This window comes from Helianthus annuus, chromosome 7, assembly GCF_002127325.2.
Source record: "Helianthus annuus cultivar XRQ/B chromosome 7, HanXRQr2.0-SUNRISE, whole genome shotgun sequence".
NCBI lineage: Eukaryota > Viridiplantae > Streptophyta > Magnoliopsida > Asterales > Asteraceae > Helianthus > Helianthus annuus.
Genome location: NC_035439.2, coordinates 144,083,485 through 144,096,295, shown reverse-complemented (window position 1 = coordinate 144,096,295; position 12,811 = coordinate 144,083,485). Strand labels below are relative to the sequence as shown.

The 12,811-nt window shown below is 34.3% G+C and overlaps 1 long non-coding RNA gene across 1 annotated transcript; it reads left to right on the top strand.

The window, feature by feature from the left end:
• The first annotated feature begins 5,177 nt into the window (after positions 1–5,177).
• LOC118480492 lies at positions 5,178–6,627 on the top strand. The gene is made up of 3 exons (XR_004862988.1): positions 5,178–5,562; positions 5,796–5,843; positions 6,503–6,627. It is a non-coding gene; the product is annotated as an uncharacterized LOC118480492 (long non-coding RNA).
• The last annotated feature ends 6,184 nt before the right edge of the window (positions 6,628–12,811 follow it).

Genomic DNA, 12,811 nt, shown 5'->3' with positions numbered 1-12,811 from the left:
GAGTTTACACAGTTGTGAATTAACACATTATTGCATAACTAATTTCGTGATTCCGTTAACAGCTTCAAATTTATGTCTTTGGTTGCCTAATGATCTTAATTGCTCAATTAAAGATTAAGATGCAGCTGATAGAGCTGAAAATGGTACATTACCACCACTGACTGTTGTTGAAGATTGTTCATCTGAAAAGTTGAAAATAAAGCAAGTTTCTGATAATCAAGAACCCTGCCGTAGCTCAAATCATCAGTTAGTAGTAAAGTCGAGCAAATCAACAGTTATTGGTAAAGTTGAGCAATTGACCTTTTATGCCTTTTTTTCCATACTAATGGAAAATGGATAATCCTTTCTTGACACATGATGGTATTCTTTACTCGAATAAATTTATATATGGTATTTCGTTTTTTTTTTTTTTTGTATTGCAATAATCATTTAGTAGTCTTTACGAGAACTAATTTTGATTAGGAACTTCATGATAGTTAGGGGTAAATTAACAGTTTTGGATAGCCAAATTTGAATCGTTCACTTTGAATTGGAACCCTTATTTATATTTTTGGGTGATAGTATTTTTTGTTTGATTTTATAGTTCATTTTTAGTTTGTAAATCATGAAGAATAAGAGCCTTTTAACAGCTGATTAATAACCCATTTTCTCAGGCGTTGCTGGTGCTGGTATATTTGCTTTAGGAAGTGTTGGTTGGAAATTAGAAGGATATTTTCTCGGTTTTGAAAGACACTGTCAAAGCTGGAGTAGGTAGGGCAGAAAAGTTGGGGGTCAATGCGCGGATGGAGAGGGAAAAAATTTCTCAGTCACTCAGTTTAGAGATGAGGTGACAAATCAGATCTGGAACAAAGTGGCGGCTGAAGGTTTTAGATGCAACATATGGGTTCCAAAAAAGGTCATTTTCTTTATCTGGAAGCTCGTGCAGGGCTGCATCGCTGAAAAAATTGCGCTTCTGCAGCCTGGGATTTATATTATGTAAGTTACATTGATCTAAAAGTATTAAATCCCTTCTATTTTTTTGAGATGCCATAATCATGTATTAGTTTTTCAGGTTAATGAGAGTTTTGCCTATTGAGGAGAGACTTGGAACTTTGGAAATGATGGGTTCAAAAGCATCTCAACTCATATTACAGATATTACATCCAGTTAGGAAGCAGGTAAGTTATCCAATGTTTTTTCAAAACCCTACACACAGCCTTCATCTGTATTTTCCCTCATCTCCATCCTCCATTCTGGTTTAAGCCATTCGAACGATTCAACATCAGGTATGATCAATCTTCCTAATTCCGGATCTTCTTTCAATTCAATTCATTCTTTCTAATAGTTCTCTACTTTGTTGTTGTGGTGCGTTTCTTGGTTCCGATTTGGTGGCCACGGTGATTGGAACTGATGGTGGTAGTGGTCGCCTAAAAATCGGATACGATGCCATGGAGGTTGCACACCACCGTATCATCGCCACTTCTTCGATGTGAACTATCGGATATGATGTTATCTTAGAAGCCGTAGCGACTTCAAGTTTGTTAAAGCTTGGTGTTCTGTTACAAAAGAAACCCCCTAATTTCTTCCTACAAAACCCTATTCGCACTCCTCTCCTCTGGATATTTTTATTAACGTCTCTTTTGATTTTTTTTATTGCCAACCAAAGGAATGTTGTTTTATGTTTCTTTAATTGTACATGATGCATATAAATATTTAATACCTGAAAAGTAGAAGTGCCTACATATATTATTTGCTATTTTCTTGAAAAATTGAGAAGTTTTACATCAATTTTCCTTGATTGTAGGCAAGATGTTGCTGGTAATGCTACCATCCAGTCATTTTACCATGATGTTGTCCATCTTTAGGTTTGTCATTTTATTAAATAAGATGATATAAGTTCTCGCATTAATGTCGGTAATTATAAGTTATCAATAGGTATATCAATGCCTATCAGACAATTTGAAATTTTGTGCTAATTAAGTGGTATTATATTAAATATTAAGTTGATTCTTATTATTTTTTAATATGTAGGTTTTTTTGAGCAAACATTTGTTTGCATCTGTGGATGCTAAAGTGCCACCATCACCAATGGCTGATGTTAGGGCACCAAAAAGTGACAATGAAATCAGACGAAAATTTGTGGGTCAAGTTCCTACTGATGCCCAATTTGATTCTTCGGTGATATGGACAATCTATTCATGGGTTGCAAGTATCTCTTCTGTTTTTTGTTTTCATTACTATAACATTGATATATTATTTGTTAACTCATAACACTCACTCATTTATTTCATATCAGTATTATAAGAGGTTACTCGGTGTCAGGAAAATCATGCAGCTCTTCAACCATGGCTGGACAGGTTAGTGTACCCGAACTTTTATGCCTTTTTTCCATACTAATGGATCATATTTTTTTGACACATGATGGTATTCTTTACTGGAATCTATATATCTATATATATTAATAAATGAGATGATTTGGGCCATGTAAAGAAACTATGCACCAAATGACACAAATTGTTTAATAAGAGTGGTAAACATCTAATATTCTAATAACAGGTGGGCCAGTTAAGGTTTTTCGTGTGCCACCTTAAACGCTATTTCATTTGAAGTTGACCCATTTCATATTTATTTTGTTTGTTTGGTAGAACGATATCTATATATGGCTCTTATCAACATTTATTTTGTGGGTTGCTCTGCCAATGTGCTTTAATAATATAATAATTTCCCAACTCAATGGGTGTAAGAAAACCAACTTTTTATTTTCTGAACCCTACCTGGATACTGGTTAGGGAAAGGTGGAATATAAGATTAGCAATGGTTAAGATGTTGGCATGAAATTTGATGTCCAGTTCTAATATAATTTGGTGTTATTAGTTTACATTTGATTAAGACTTGAGTTATATTAGAGCTTGCCCTATGATGTTGGCTTGAAATTTGATGTCCGGTTTCTAATATAATTTGATTTTATTAGTTTACATCTGATTAATACTTGAGTTTGATTAGAGCTTGCACTATTATCGTATATAGTTTATGTAATTTGGTTATATTAGTTTACATTTGATTAAAACTTGAGCTTGATTAGTTTTGACCCGTTTCGGCCCAAACTAAGTTGTTATTTAGTTTAGAATTTTTTAATACTTTGTTTCATCTTAGGCTTTAATGCAATATTGATTACAATTATGTTTAAGAGAAACAAGAAGATGGCTTATGCAACACTAAAAGTATTGATTCACTTTCATTGTTAGGGCATCCAATCTTTTGTTTCGCGTTTTTAGCGTAATTTAACAAAGTATTTGTTTTACCATACGTGAAGCTCTCACATTTGCGCTTCGGCAATTGGAACGAAAACGCTTAGGAGCACCCTCAAGCTTTTTTAAACCACGAATCCAACGCAAGGGATGAAATTGACAAACATACATCACAAAAGGTATTAGTCATCATATTCATGTTTGAAAAAGTAGTTTAAATTTATATTTTTTGTTTGACTAATTCTTTTTCTACTCTTTGATCCTCAATGATTTGGTTACATCTTACTTTAATCACTATCAATAAAGCCTGACTACTACTACAATTAGAAGTTTCTGCAAAGAAAATTGTAGCCTTGGGGCTGAGTAGGTGCCTGTACCATGTAGGTAAAAGCTAGGCTTGACGTTATTGATTTTCCTTAAAATTTAAGTGATTATAAGTATACAAATATTTTATTTTTTGCTGAAGTTAACTAATGGTGGCTAGAAGCAATCCAGGTGCATGGGTGCATGATACAATTTTATTTTTGTGGAAGAATTGCCTATTAAACTATACGTAAAATCATAACTCCTACGATCTTTGGATTACAAAACTTTTAGACAACATACGTAGTGAAAATATTTAAGGAGAATGTGGGAGTCTACAGTGACTTAAAAAGAAGCAGGAATAAAACATAAACTGAAGTTGCATTTTGATCACTAATTTCTATTTAGGGACTAAATTAGTGACTCATATTCAATGTAATCATTAACTTTTTTTAAACTAAATTTCTTAGGTAGGCATTAACTATTTAGGGACTGAATTGATGTTGTTAAAACTCATTTTTGGTGAAGAATATTGTGATCTGCACACTACTGTTGAACCAAGACCGAGGGTAGCATAAGGAGGATTTTTGTACAACAGTTAAGAGGTTGGAATAGTGGATGTTTTTCCAAGGTAAACAGTGTTTGTATAATATATGGGCATGTAACTTTTATGGTGATCTGCACACCACATGGGCACGTAACTTTTAAGGAAACTATTTGGACCAACTAGCAAACTGAGCGGGTGGGGCAAGTGCGGGTCACCGATTAAAATGACTTTGGGTCAGAATGGGTTCGGGTCAATATGGATTATGATTAAAATGACTTCAGTTTAAGACGGGTTTAGAGCAAAATGAGTTTGGCTCATTTAAGAAATTCTTAATTAAGTTCTGGTCAATATGGGTTTGGAGCAAAATTAGTTTGGTCAAATGAATAGTTTAAAAGAAAACTTTTAATTTTTGGAATCTCTTGAAAAAAGTAACTACAGGAAAATCGGGTTGGGTACTGGTGAAACGGGTAGTTTTAGATACAGGCTAAAAAGGTTCATATCTAATCAACTAATTTTGTAGAGGTGATTTTGTAAACCTATATCTAATCAACTAATTGATGAGGTTACTTTTTAAGTAACGGAACGCTTCTTTCATTTCAAAGTTTATTTAAACACTGTTAAATAATATAATTTACTTTGGGTAATCCGTGTAACACACGGATACTTAAACTATTAGTAAAACCTAAAAGACGAAAACAAAAGATCCCATTGTGAAAACTATACTTTTCATTTCTTTTATTTAATATACTTCCACAGTTGACGTCACCTAAACGACCACATAACCAAGTAAGCCTACATGTCAAACATAAATACATGCTATGATTCTTTCCAAAATAATGTGTTATAGTTTAGTGTATCATCTTAACTATCATCATGTAGCTCCGTACACAAACGTTATATGAGTTAACTTGAGTATCGTAGATGTGGGAAACCAAAACAAAAACAAAATGCCTTTGATTCAGCCCTACAACCTTTTCTAGAATTCCAGGTATGATGACATATTTACACCTATAGTTGTGAAATAATTGAATTACAATGCTTTTTGAAAGACATGGTGCAGATCTCTATAGCTTCACTCATTCACTCGATATTTCAATTTGTTGCATCCTACTATAAGCCTGAATTGTTATGACATAGACACCATCTTTTTATGTGTAATCTGTTATGTATTGTATACTTTAACTGATGTATATTACAATTTTTCAAGGCTCTAATCTTTTTTCTTCTAATTTGATTATATAAGCAGCCAACCAACAATGACTTTTGCAATTACTATTGGTTTATGCTCACTCCCTTACTTTTATAGATGATTATGAATGGATCTAATAATTATTTATGAAATCGTTTTAATCTCAGCTCACTTTCATCTTATTTTAGGTTTAAGCACTTTAGTTGTTTACTGACTCGGAAGGAGGGAGGGAGGGTTGATTCAAGAAAAAGGCTGAGGTTTAAAAATTGGAAGTTTTCTGCAACAGGGTTGTTTAGGTATGCAGTAACTTATTTATTTGTTAATTATTTCAGACATTCTCTCTTTCAATTTGTAAGGTATGGATTTGACATTATTCCTCCCTAAAATCATTGTTTTAGTTGATCAGGACCACATGATTAGTCTTATTCATGTAAAAAGAAAAATTATAAGAACAATGCTTAATATGTTGGAACAAAAAGAAAGTTGGTGATACAATCTTGGCTAAACTCACTCCTTTTTTTTTTTTAAGTTGTAGGTGGTAGGCTGAGCAATTGGAGTGCACTAAAGAGGAATTCTGGTAATGGTTCAATTTGCGCATTTAGATACTAATCTAAATTTACCTACTTAATCTTCATGTAAAAATTAAAAATATAAATTATATTTTTAATTTACAAGAGTTAAAAAGAAATTAGCTGAGAACACATGCAATGCTATTTTTAGTAAGGTACATCATCGATTAATATCATATTCATGTTCCAGATTTTATTAAAGATTGTCCTTTAAACCTCCTAAGAACACCTTTTTGGTGCCGCCGGTGATCCAAATGTTTCTTGCTATCTCTTATATTCATGCCTATTTATTATGAATGTAAATGTAAATTTGATATGAAGTTTTTAATAAAAATTTGATAAATATGATATATATTTATTTTATATGACTTTCATTTAAATTTTTTTATTAACCCAAAGAAGTGTATCACACGGGTTCGGTTTGCTGACAAAAGATTGAGATGTATTAGCTTTTGGAAGGCATGTGAATATGGATCAATGAACTTTTGTCGTCAAAAGACCATCTTGACTTTTTCACCCTATTGTGCATAATACAAAATTTTTATGAACATTATTTTTAGGAACTTTCTTAAGATAGAGGTTCTTAAATGGAGCATGATTTAGCAAAGAGCACAATTGTTTTTTATAACCTATTAAAGCTTTTAGTTGACTTCAAACTTGGTTTTAGAATTTGATGCCCTATTAGTGAGGCGAGCGAAGCTCTTGTGAAAACGCATTAAGTAGGTGGTGATGCTTCATGTGAGATGCAACTTCTAGAATCAAGGACCGAGATGGATGGAGATGATGGAAAAGGTTGGGAGACTGTTGATTTTGTTAGAACGAAACTTTTAAAACTACTTTGTTCATGTAATCTTTATTTTAAAAGTTATTCCATTAGTAATTCTTTTTAAACTGTTGCGTTGTAAGTTGGTACCTTATAGATGAATTATTATGCTTTCATAATATTTAGAGTTAGGCTTAACTAGAGCTTTGTTTGTATTTATTTTGATATATTATTACCTATAGTGTTCAGAAATTAATATATTAAACGTATTTTTGATATATTATTACGTATAATTATAATAATATAATATTAAACTTTCAATAATTAATATTTCTTTAATCAATTAATATACTTATTCCCCAACACATCGTACATTAATAAAATTTCACATTTGTTTATTCAAAAATTTAAATATCAGAATCCGTAAGTATTCACACATTTTTTAACGTTTAGTTAATATACCTTATTCTTCACACAATTTTCATTTGTTAGTATATATGTACTTTTAAGTTTAAAAAAATTTAAATTTTCCAACCCGTGAGTATTCACGGGTGATAACCTAGTGACCTATACTAGGAAACCGAATAATACACATTTAATACAATTAATACACATAATCGTAGAGACGATTTCGTAAATCATGCTAATGATTTACGTTATGCTTTTAACGCTCGTTCGGATATTGCTCGGAAAATGCTTGTTCGATTTGACGCTCGGTTGTAAATAAGCCGCTCTGCTCGGTTCGGTTTGTAAACGAGCCAAGCATGAGCAAAGGTCCGCTCGGCTCAGCTCGGCTCGAATTATTATTTTAATTAGTATATATATACATATACATATACATATACATATACATATACATATACACATACACATACATCTACAAACATGTATATACACAAATATAAATTATACATATATATACACACATACACCTATATATATACACACACTTACACATACATATATACTTAAATATAAATTAAATTTATAGTTTTATATGTACCGATCTATTAGATTTTAGTCAACTATATATAAATTTACAACTATATCTATACGTACTAGCCCAATCACGCCAATAAAAAATTAAAATCAAAACTAAGAGTTAAACCCTAAAGCAATAAACCACAATCTGTTCATCGCCTCAATGTTTCATGTCGTTACCCTAAATCGATCATCTCCTGCTCTCAACGTAATTGTTCGTGCAATATGATTATCGCCTCGTTAGCCACAACATTGTTAAGAAAAATATTATGCCATGAAATGTGCATGTTTTTAAAGATATAAAAACTTGAGACCCAACATTGTCACTATCTCTCTAAGCAAATTTAAATTGGGCAACACAGTTGTCCAAATCGCTCGAACTTCGCTCGACGCTCGCTCGGAATTTTTACTGCTCGAAAAATGTTCGCTTGATTTGATGCAGGGCCGGCTCTGGGCTCGGCAAACCCGTGCCGACGCCCGAGGCCCAAAATTTCAAAGGGCCCGAAAAGTTTTTATAAGCTTGTATATATTTATTAAATTATATATTTAGTATATTTATCCCTTTATCATGCAAAAAAAAAAAATATATTGGTGGTGTAGTGACAGAAACCATCTCAAAATAATTCAAAAGTCTTAAGTTGAGTATTTGCTCCATCACTAAGTTATATTTTGTAATTAATTTACCCTTAACCATAATTTTGGGCCCAATTATTTTCGTCGCTCGAGACCTAAATTTTTTCAAGAGTTTTCGGGGACGGCTCTGATTTGATGCTCGGTTTTAAATGAGCCGCTTCGCTCGATTCGGTTTGAAAACGAGCCAAGCACGAGCAAGGGCATTATTCCTTGTGAAATTTCACGAATTAAGATTACTCAAACTGGTTGCAAGCTCACATCTTTGTCTTCTCAATGGTTCGCAAAAGTTATAGAGCTGTGGAAACAGGTAATATTAAGCCCCTACGACTATTTGTTTATCAACAAATTCATTGTTCTCGACGGTTAAAACGGAAGTTTATTCGTCGATTTCTTGATACGAGTTTTGTGAATTTGTGGGTCTTGTTGTTAGTGATTGATATAAACGAATTTCTGAACCTGGGTCTTGAATTTTGACGCATGACACTTGTTTCTTTATACGTGTTAACATATGCCCACCAACTGTTTGATAAAAATGCTGAACCAAAATGTAGCATTTTTATGTTCTTCGTGTGGATTACAAGATTCTTGAGGTGATTAGCGTTTGTGAAAGGATCTCAAGTAGATATCACAATGAACATATATAGGCCTTTACATACAACGTTCGCCATAAAAGTAGTAACAGACTCCTAAGACTCGTTCAAAAGCAAAACAACCACTTGAACTGTTGTCACATAATACCTCCAAAGGCCCTTCTGTTTTCTCTCCTAGTTCTTCTAGTAAACCCTTTAACCATACACAATGGCAAGAGCACACAGTAGCTGCCACATACTCGGCTTCCGTTGAGGATAATGTAACTATATCTTGCTTGCGAGAGCTCCAGCAGATTGCAGCATTGCTGAATACACTCACGTAACCGGAAGTACAACGTCTTTCTTCAACATCTCTCGCGTAATCTCTATCCGTGTATACCACCAACTTCTGTTTAGGATCACTTTCATAAATGAGCCCATCTTGGTTTTAAAATGCGCGCATAATGCGTGATGCGCCCGATGCGCTAATGAGAGCGCATCGCAACAGCTGATGCGATGCGTTTACGTGATGCGAGAATATTGCGCGCATTTCGCATAATGCGCTCATCGCATAATGCGCTCTGATGCACGCAACATTGTTTCTTATGCTTTTTTCCAGATTTTATGAACTGTGTTCGGTTTTTTCCATAATTAACATCTTAGTATGCTTGATTTGAACCAAAAAACACAACTCTTACCTTCTAATTACGTCAGTTGTTTTACTTTAAGTATGTTTTTATAAGTTTTTATGTATAAATAATTTTTAACTATTTTTTTTATAAAGAACGCATCACATACGTGATGCGCTCGTATCGCGCATCACGCATCATATTTTTGGACTAAACGCATCGGAGCGCATCACGCAATTTAAAACCAAGGAGCCCATAATTATACGTACCCTTGAGGTATCTCAGAACACGCTTTGCAGCCATCAAATGCTCCTTTCTTGGGTTGCCATAAACTTTGATAATAGACTGATAACGTACATCATGTCGGGTTGGGTCACGTTTAAGTACATTAGGCTCCCAATCAACTTCTTATATTCAGCTGAGTCTGATTCCCCCCCTACACCAGCCTTGGTGAGAACTGTTCCTGGAAGAATTGGATTAGAGTAAATTGCCATTTTAGTCCTTGTGGTTTGGGCCATTTTGCCAGTTTAGTCCAAAGGTTTCATTTTTAACATCTGGATCCAAAAAGGTTTCATCGTTGCCATTTTGGTCCAACTGACTTAACTCTATCCATATCTGTTAAAGCTGTCAAGGGCATTTTTGTCATTTTATTTTGGTCCAACTGACTTAACTCCATCCATATCTAACAAAAATGCCCTTGGCAGCTTTAACAGATATGGATGGAGTTAAGTCAGTTGGACCAAAATGGCAACGATGAAACCTTTTTGGATCCAAATGTTAAAAATGAAACCTTTGGACTAAACTGGCAAAATGGATCAAACCATAGGGACTAAAATGGCAATTAACTCATTGGATTATTTACTGAATTGACATCCCGCATCTGAAATCATTTCAGTATTTCCTTTGCTGGCATAGAGTGATTCCAGTGGACCTTTGCTGAACTTCTATACCTAGGAAGTACTTCATTTCCCCTAGGTCAGTCATTTTAAACTCCCGTTGCGATCATAAAGGTTGTAAAGAATGTGTTAGTCGTGTGTTTGCATCCATTTAAAGTTTTTAAAAAATGTGTTAGTTGTGTGTTTGCATCATAATCTTGGTTTTAAAAAGTGATCTGCGCACAAAAGCGACGAGGTCTAAAACTGAGGCGTGAAACACAAAAGCGGTGGGCTTTTCGTACCCGAGGCACAAGGTGTTTATATAATTTTTTTATATATCATTATCCCATAGGTTTTTAGCTTCCTTCACCCAAAGTATAGCTATAATTAAGGTTTTTATACCATTTTACTTACATGTACAAGCCAAAAAACCTAAAGTACAACATTTTTCTGCATAAAAATGCCTCACATACATGAGGCGCGCGCCTCAAGCTAAAAGCCCCTAAAACCCTAAAATCTGCGCCTTTTGGGCGCTTCTTGTAATTACTTATTACTCTAGGCGCTGAGTGAAAAAGACCCGGCGCCTGCGCCTCAGTGAGCCTCGCGCCTGACGCGCGCTTTTTAAAACCAAGATCATAATGGCTACGGTTTCTAGATTTATCTGGATTATTGGTTATGGTATGTTACTATGTTCTGAACTTTTAGTTATAATTATTAGCTAAGCAGTTAATGCGGTAAAATATTGGATATCGGTCAAGGACCGATATTTGATATATAGGTTATCTCGGTGAGATATCGGTGGGATATCAGTACTTTTAATATCATGCAGAGTTTATATATATAGCAATTTAACACTAATAATTGAGTGATATATCGGTTATATAGGTCAATATCGCTGATAATATCGGTACCGATATTTGACATTGATATTTTACTAGGGGAGTCTAGGGCTGTAAACGAACCGAACGTTCAGCGAACAGTTCATGAACCGTTCGGCGGGAAGTTCGTTTATGTTCGTTTAATAAACGAACGAACATGAACAAGAAATTTCGTTCGATTAGTTAAATGAACGAAATGAACAGAGGTCTCGTTCGTTCGATTGTGTTCGGGAACGTTCGGTAAGGTGTTCGTGAACGTATTTGTGAACATTCGTTGATTTGCGCTCGTTTATTTTCGTATATTTGTGCTTTAATTAAAGATCTTTGTACTTTCTTATATTTTATTTGTACTTTTTATATTATTAAACTTTTATTTATTTTATTTCCCTAACAATTAAACTAGGAAACCCACTTTCACCTGGTTTATGCATCATTTCCCTTTCATTTCTCATTATTTACATCCACGAATACGATCGACCTCCGTTCCACAATAAGGGATTCAAGTTCGAGTGCTACTCTCTAGGCCATCTATCTTTATCCTTCGTCGCGTTCGCCAAATTTATTTGTGTTTGTTTGTGTTCGTGAACCGTTCGCGAACACGCTCATTTCCTTAATGAACGAACACGAACATAAAACCTCGTTCGGTAAGTGTTCATGAACCGTTCGTGAACACATTTATTTCCTTAACGAACGAACACGAACAAGGCCTTGTTCGTGTTCGTTCAGTTCGTTTACAGCCCTATAGGGGACCGATATATCACTGACATTAACTGCATAGATTATTAGCTCTCGGCATTTTTATTTTATTTTACTGTTTTAGTGTTTCTTACCGACATTAACTGCATAGATTATTAGCTCTCGTCATTTTTATTTTATCTTACTGTTTCAGTGTTTCTCTATTGATGTTTCATCTCAGTTTATATACAACTAGGCAAGTAAAGGCTGTTAAAAGTTTTCTCAAGGCCTGCTGCTGGAAGACTCCGTCCTGCGTTCATGGGCAAGCCTTTGTAAGGCTTCTAAACGGTTCGACCCATTCACTCTTTAGCTAATTTTAATAGGTTTGACCCATTTGACTGTCTTATAACCCAAATTGACCCCATTTTTTTAATAGGTTTGACCCATTTGACTGTCTAAACGGTTCGACCCATTCATTCCGGGTAGGTTATACAAATGGGCTTAGGTATAATTGCTTGTTTAGATTAGCCCATTGTTTTTCTTTTGGAGCTAAAATAGATCTTGGGCCTATATCCCGGGTCTAGTTTAGTTCTTTGTTGTATTCTTTTATTCTTGAGTAAACTGTCATTTTGGTCCCTGAGGTTTGGTCACTTTTGCCACTTTAGTCCAAAACTCAAACTTTTTGCATCTGGGTCCCTGTGGTTTCAGTTTTATTGCCATTTTGGTCCAAAAATGAAATCAGGTCATATTTGTCTCATAAAATCTTGCAATTTTGTCATTTTCCTCATGGGCAAATCAGGTCATATTTGTCTTATAAAATATGGTACTTATTTATAAAAAATAAATGATCATTTTGCCCTTGCGGAAAAGGACAAAATAGCAGGATTTTAAAAGACAAATATGACCTGATTTCATTTTTGGACCAAAATGGCAATAAAACTGAAACCACAGGGACCTAGATGCAAAAAGTTTT